Source organism: Onychomys torridus, chromosome 2 (assembly GCF_903995425.1).
Source record: "Onychomys torridus chromosome 2, mOncTor1.1, whole genome shotgun sequence".
NCBI classification, from domain to species: domain Eukaryota; kingdom Metazoa; phylum Chordata; class Mammalia; order Rodentia; family Cricetidae; genus Onychomys; species Onychomys torridus.
The window spans coordinates 159457819-159465028 of record NC_050444.1 but is presented as its reverse complement, the minus strand read 5'-3'; the positions used below and the strand labels follow the sequence as shown (position 1 = coordinate 159465028).

General features: G+C 52.2%; 1 long non-coding RNA gene across 1 annotated transcript; it reads right to left on the bottom strand.

Annotated features, from left to right (window-relative positions):
* Window positions 1-204: 204 nt before the first annotated feature.
* Window positions 205-6838, bottom strand: LOC118578841. Its single transcript, XR_004944296.1, has 3 exons — window positions 6707-6838; window positions 1288-1655; window positions 205-852 (listed from the first exon to the last, which is right to left on the bottom strand). It is a non-coding gene; the product is annotated as an uncharacterized LOC118578841 (long non-coding RNA).
* Window positions 6839-7210: the final 372 nt, after the last annotated feature.

Below are 7210 nucleotides of genomic sequence, written 5' to 3'. Positions count from 1 at the left end.
TCTACTTACATCCAGATGCCCTCTACTTACAGAGGCTCCTGACCACCTCTGAAGAACACCCCAGGGGCCCCTCTAACTCCTGATCTTTTTTTTTTTTTAAACAAGGTCTCATTGTGTAGCCCTGGTTGGCTTGGAACTCACTGTGTAGACCAAGCTGGCCTTGAACTCACAGAGATCTCCCTGCCTCTGTCACCTCGACTGGCTCTATCCCCTGGTCTTACTTCACTGCTTCAGCTTTGCTCTTGAGACAGGATCCCATACCCAGACTGGCCTCCCTAAGAGTTCGCTAACGACTTTGAGCTTCTCTGACCCCCCACCTTTCCCTCCCCAGTGCTGGGATGGAAGGCAGTTTATTCAGTACCTGGGATCCCACTCTGGGCTTTGCACACGCTAGGCAAGCATCCTGCCAGCTGAGCCGTGTCCCCAGCTTCTTGCTGTTGCTCATTCCATTCTATAGTTCATGGCTTCAGTACGGTCCCTCCTCGGCCTCTGAAGTCCCAGCTGAAGAAATGCTATCTCACACACAGCACAGCTAGGCAGGCAGTGAGCATTCAGCACAATGAACTATGTTTGCTTCTGATTTCCTCATGTGGTCAACCATACCTTGAAATAAGTAAGTCGTTATGTAGGCTTGGATATCTGACTTATGCCCTGAAGCCATGAGGACATAATAATAAGAGCCTGTAGCCCTGGAGACATAATAATAAGACCCTGTTTGGTACCTCTGGGAGGTCACAGCCAGCAGGAAGCAGAGACATCGGTTTAGGTTCTTGCACCTGATGAGGACACCTTCAACTCCACAAATCTCCGGAGAGACATTCTCTTCTTCACACCTGTGTGACCGCTCCATTGCTAAGGGAATTCCAAACAAGGGTCCCCTGAGCCTCTACACCTCCCTCCAGCCCCCATCCCAGCAGGGCAGGCTACATATGCCCTCATCCGTATCCTTCCCATCCCAGCAGGGCAGGCCACATATGCCCTCATCCGTATCCCTCTGTGTCCTGCTCTCCTACATCCAATTGACAAATCCTCTCAGCTTGATCTCTAAAAATCTATCCCAGTCTGTCTGAGCCCTCCCCCATGCCTGCTCCTGCCTTCCTCTACTCCCCGGCCACCACAGCCACCAGGGACCTATAATGCAAATCCTAGGAGCCACCCTCCTATCCCCCTCCATTGCATCTAGAAGAAAACCAGACTGCCCACTGACTTCTCCCTACAACGATTTATCCCCATATCCCTCCTTCCTCACCTTCTCCCTGCTGCCACAGCCCTATTCATTGCTCCTACCTCAGGACCTTCACATCTCTCACTCCTCCATCCTTCCTCCAGCTCCCTGAGAAGCCGGGCATTGTTCCAGCATTCGGCTCTCAGTCTTCTCTCCCAGCAGCTCAGGATTCCCCATGTCATTGTGAACATCATCTCTCCTCACATCCACCTGTGTTCATGAACGTGTGTCTACCATTCACTGCCATGATATGAATAGGCTCCTGGGTGGGAAGCCTGGGCAGATCAAATCACATGGTGAGGAGGTGAGAGCAGTGAGGAGTCCCACTGGGCTGCAGGTCTGAGGGCCCTAGCAGTGCCCCATCCAGGATCTTGAAGGTTTGGATCAAAGGACAGTGGTCTGGGTTCAATGTGCACTCTGCATACACTCCCTGAGAAATGAATGAAGAGGAAAATTAATGCATGCGGTAGCTGGGAGCCACGGCAAGTTGTGAGCAAGAGGAAGGTTGACCTAGAGCAGGGACTGCCCAGATGGCAAAAGCCTGTTCTGGCCATCCTTGACGAGGGATGATGAGGGACACAGAAACAGGACCCCTGCCTCCTGTCCTCCTGTAGGACATGGCCCCATCTTTTCATATGGGGTCTGAAGTGTCATCCAGGACACAGCTGGGTATGAGCCAAGCCACTCTCCTCACCTGACTGCTTGGCAGGGACAAGACCCATTTAACCCTGGACATCAATTATCTGGCTTCATTGGCTCTGATTGGGCCCAATCAATTGTTAACACTGGATGCAGCCCTAGGCGTCAGGGAGAGAGATGGCCACATGGCCTGGCTGTGGACGTGATGGGGACAGTCTCTGCTGCCCCATGTAGCCTGGTCCATCCTTGCCTCCCTGGAATGGGAACTGGGCTATGAGCCTTCTGTGGCAATGGGGCCTCAGAGCCCTCAGTCCCCCTGCAGAGAACAGAGGCAAGGGGAGTCGAGGAACAGCTCAACTAAGGAGCTGTCCCAGAGGTGGGGTCTGAAGAATTAACAGAGGACCAGCAGGGCCCTGAGAGTCCTCCCTCAGTCCATGCAGCAACTGCTATTCAGGCTGCCCAGCAGTCAGGCCTCCAGCTCTTGGACCTTGCTCCATCCACCATACCACTCTTGGGGCTCAACCTCAAATAGTCAGGCTTAGCAAGTCCCTTCACCCACTGAGCCATCTTGTCAGCTCCCAACAAAGACTTTAAAAGCTTCCCGCCCTGAACAGGAGCAAAGACACCAGCAACTCTCATTAAATACAACATTTTTTGCCAACAATTTTTAAAGGGATTTTTCTAATTTGGCTGTTGAACTTGTTTGGCTGGCGGGCACTGGTTCCATTGATAATTGGCTGTGCCTTCCATCCATTCTCTGGGCCTACTCTGGAATGTAGCTGACAAATTGCTTTCGCGGGTAATGACACATTTATGAATACCAAATGTGGTAATTAATGCATCTGACCTCGTGTTATTCTGTGTAGACATTTAACATTTATTAATTTCGATTTCCCAGTTTTCTTTTCCCATTTGGCGGTCAATAAATATTTTAAAGTCTCAGAGATTTCTGTGGGATCCTAAGAAGCTCAGACATCTGAAGTCCTGGTGTGACCTCCAACAAGGGATGGGAAGGCCTCTCTGAGCCTGTTTCCCCATCCCTAGGTGAATCCCAAAGATCTGAACCCAACCTAGAGGGGCTTTTAAGAGCCAGGCTGGGTCAAGGCCAAGGCCAGCAGCAACTGCCATCGATGCCCACACAGTGTGATTGCCATGCCAAATACCTCCTCTCACCCATGAAGAACAAAGCAATAAAATGTTATGTCACCAGGCAGTTGACTCTCACTTGGCATGGTGTGGAGTATATTTTCTAGTTAATGGGCCTGCAGCATGTGTCCCCGCCCCCTTTCAATTCCATGGATAGAAAGTGGGAAAACCTGGAGGAAGGTGGCCATTCCAATCCCCCATGACACTGCCTGTTGGTAGCTGCACAACTGGGGACCTGGCAGCTCTGTCAAGGACAAACTCCACCATGACAGCGCACCCATCAGAGTTAGGCTCCAGGGTGATGGACCTAGGTTGGCATGTGATCAAAGGGAAACATGCCCACAGCCCCTCCAGGAGTGTGTACCAGTGACTTGTTGACTCCATCTTGGTGACCATCTTCTTCTACCAGACTTGGAGGTTGTTGCTGGCCACACCCTCTGCTTGATCAAGAAGATGTGAAGGGAAAGGCCAGAGAGATGGGGACACACCCTAGGGAAGAGGAAAGGAGGGGAGCCCCTAGCATATCTGTCCACCCAGTTGTCCTCAATCAATTATGCATAACAGAATCTAGTTTCAACACACACACACACACACACACACACACACACACACACACACACACACACCTCCATTCCCAACCTTGTCCTGCTCCCGGGCTACTGAAGAAATTAGAACCCAAGGTCACATCATCCTGGCAGAAGGATCTTCACTGCCTGTCCCAGTGACACCGTCCCAGGAGGAGATATCTACATCCACAAGGTCAGTCAGGAACTTCGAGGACTTTGCAGGCAAGTGCCTGCCCACGATGGGGAAAGAGCTTCTCTTCCCAGAGCTCTGCCTCTATTTGCCCAGCTGCCCTCACTGAGACATGGCTGCAGTGAGTGGGAATCAGGACATTTTTCTCCATTTCTGCCTCGTCCACCACAGGCAGGTGCTGGGCAAAGCCTGGATGGACAGGAAGTAATGGTGGAGAGCACATAGCACACAGTACTTACGCTCTGCAAGTCACCCTAAAATAATGCGGCAGTCACAGGGAGGGGACCGGGAAATTGGTCACATACTCATTGGGGCATCTCCTTAGACAGGAGCCAGATGTTCAGGGAAGACTTTCTGGAGGAGGAGACAGGCCCTGAGGGAATGGTACCTTGAGGACAGAGGCTGCTGGGGACAAGTGATGGGACCCTAAGCCTGTGCTCGCCTCCAGAAGCACCCACGCATCACTGGGGATAAAGAGAGAGCTGATGGAGCGAGTCTAAGTCTCCCATGTCAGCTTGCAGGGCCTCAAATCCTCCACATCTCAGAAGACTGCAAAGCTGGAACCTGCCAGGCTGGCTTTCCTGGGATTTGCATTTTAAGAAGAAAGAAAAACTGGGCCTGAAAGACAGTGTGCCTGGGTCAGCACCAGGAGCCTGCTGCCTTGGCCTCCCTCCCTGTTCTCCAGGCCCCACACCTAGGCCTTCATCTTGTGATTACCACGGTAGCCCCTACCCTGAGGTTCCTGCCCCTTAACAGGAAATAGCTCCATGGATGAACGTGCTTACTGCACATGCATGAGGACCTAAATTCCTTCCCTGGGACCCACATGGTGGGAGGAGAGCACTGACTTCCAAAAGCTGTCCTCTGACCTCCACATGCAGTGGAGAATCCCTGGGTTTCTCTGTGTAGCCCTGGCTGTCCTGGAACTCATTCTGTAGACAGGCTGGTCTCAAACTCACAGATCCACCTGCCTCTGCCTCCCAAGTGCTAAGATTAAAGGTGTGCGCCACCACTGCCCAGCATGGAGTTTATTTCCTAGTGGAGAGACACTCTCATCTGTTAGAGATGATGCTGAAATATCTACAGATCAAATGACAAGACCAAGACCATCTCAGTTCCTCAATTGGTGATGAGAGGTTGCACTACAGGTAAAACAGTCTCTGCCGGGCACCTGTTCTACGGTGGGTCTAGCAGTCAGGTAGAGAGCAAGCCCTGTTTGAGTCTCTTTGAAAGCTTTCCATAACAAAGAATAGAAAACAAACAGTGAGATAAGAAATGTCCAGACATCAGCCCTGGGACTCTCCAGGTTGGTGGACAAGAAAGTGGAGTCAGGCATAGGAAAGGTTTGAGAAGCAGAACCGGATGGAAAGAGCAGACCAAGGATAGATGATTGCTGAGGAGGGGAAGAGAAGAGAGGGGAGGGGAGGGGAGGGGAGAGGAGAGGAGGGGAGGAGAGTGGAGGGGAGAGAAGGGGAGGGGAGGGGAGGGGAGAGGAGGGGAGAGAAGGGGAGGGGAGGAGAAGGGAGGGGAGGGGAGGGGAGGGGAGAGAAGGGAAGGGAGGCCCTTGGGCCATCAAGGCTGTAGAGCTGAGCCCTGGCCTCTGTGGCCTCCCAGCTCTTTCCCGCTATTCAGGGGTATCCTGTGTGTGTGTTGTTACCCAATTCTGTCCTGGCCCCCACTACATAAGGAAATGTGTGTGTGTGTGTGTGTGTGTGTGTGTGTGTGTGTGTGTGTGCGTGTGTGTGTGTTGCATGTACAGGCCAAAAGTAGTGATGAGTGTCTTCACTTTTTTTAAAAGCAGGATCTCTCCCTGAACCTCGAACTCAAATGAACTTCAAGGATCCACCTGCCCTTCCCTCAACTCCACACTGGTTATTCATATCATGCCACTTTTTCTGTATGAGTTCTGGGAACCTAAGCATGGCAGACACTTTACCCACCGAGCCATCTTCTTCCCCAGCCCCATCCCGTGCTTCTCTCTGAGTGATTGGTCAGAATAACCAATTCTTGTCATTCCTCTGGACTCAGTTACTGGCTCCCAAGTGGGCCAGTCTTGCCACCTGCACTCAGGACTCTCGCTACGACTCTGAGACACAGACAACCCTCATCAATGAATGTGATCACGGGGTCTCTTCGGCAGCAGCAGCAACCCTGACTGAGACACAGATAATAGCACTGTTTGGGAGGTGGTAGAGCTTAGCTGGAGGAAGTAGGTGGTTGGGAGCAGGCCCCTGGGGGTGTATTATCCCTGACCACTTCCTGTCTCCTCTCTGTGTCCTGGGCTGCCATACCTTCCCCACCCTGAGGACTCAGGCCTCCCCTTAGCTGCCTGTGTTGGGTCACTCGATCAGAGTGATAGAAACGTTAACTAATACAGGGCTGCGGTAGTGAAGGTCTCCAGAGAAGCAAGCCTGGCCGCTGGGGGACGTGTTGCATGCACCGTTAGAGATAAGGGGAGATAAGGGGAGGTAAGGGGGGGTAAGGGGGGGTAGGGGGGGTAAGGAGGGGTAAGGGAAGGTAAGGGGAGGTAAGGGGGGGTAAGGGGGGGTAAGGGGGGTAAGGGGGGTAGGGGGGGTAGGGGGGGTAGGGGGGGTAGGGGGGTGGGAATTGAGGGAGAGAGAGATTGATGAAAGGGATTGGCCCACATGGCCGTGGAAACTGTCCCATTCAAAATCTCTGGAGTCTGGGCCAGTCCAAGCCGGAAGGTCATCTTTGGCAAAATCTCCCCTGGCTAGGAAGGCTATATCTTTATTTCTCTTCATTTCTACTGATTAGACAAGACCCAACCACCTAACAGAGGGCACCTGCTCTACTGTCAGTAGAGTTGGGTGTTAATTTCATCCAAACATCTGGGGAATGTTTACCGGCATCTTGGAGCACCATGGCCCATAAACTTGACTATCCCTGTATCTCTAGATGCTCCTTTCTCAGCCTCCTTACCTGTAGACAAAGAGGTCCAGGCAGGCTACAGGGGTCATCCAAGGTCACCTGGTTGAGTAGCAGCAAAGCTTAGTGGTTTCTATCCCGGTTGTCAGGACAGTGCAATCAGCACAGTCCTGGGGCTCTTGCTGTAAATCCTCAGCCCCACTAGGCTGGGAGCTCTGGCCACAGTGCTGATCTGCCCATCCCCCCAGAGCATCAGGGCTGGCTAGTGTGGAATTTACATGTCTGTAATTTGCATATCATTTGCATAGCACCCCCTAAAGTCCAAAATACCAGAAAATTCCCCGGGTCTGCCTTTCCCCTGCAGTCTGTTGGCTTCCGCTACACCAGTGCTGAGAGTCAGGTGCCTGGGCAAGCAGAGCTTCCTTTGCTCTGTCCCAGGATCTCCACGATGCAGTGGATGCAGCTTGTGCAGTGTGGGAGCTGCTTTTTGGAGGACGCAGGGATGGACGTTTTTTATTTTAATAGTCATGTATTCATTTTATGTTTCTCTGAATTTAT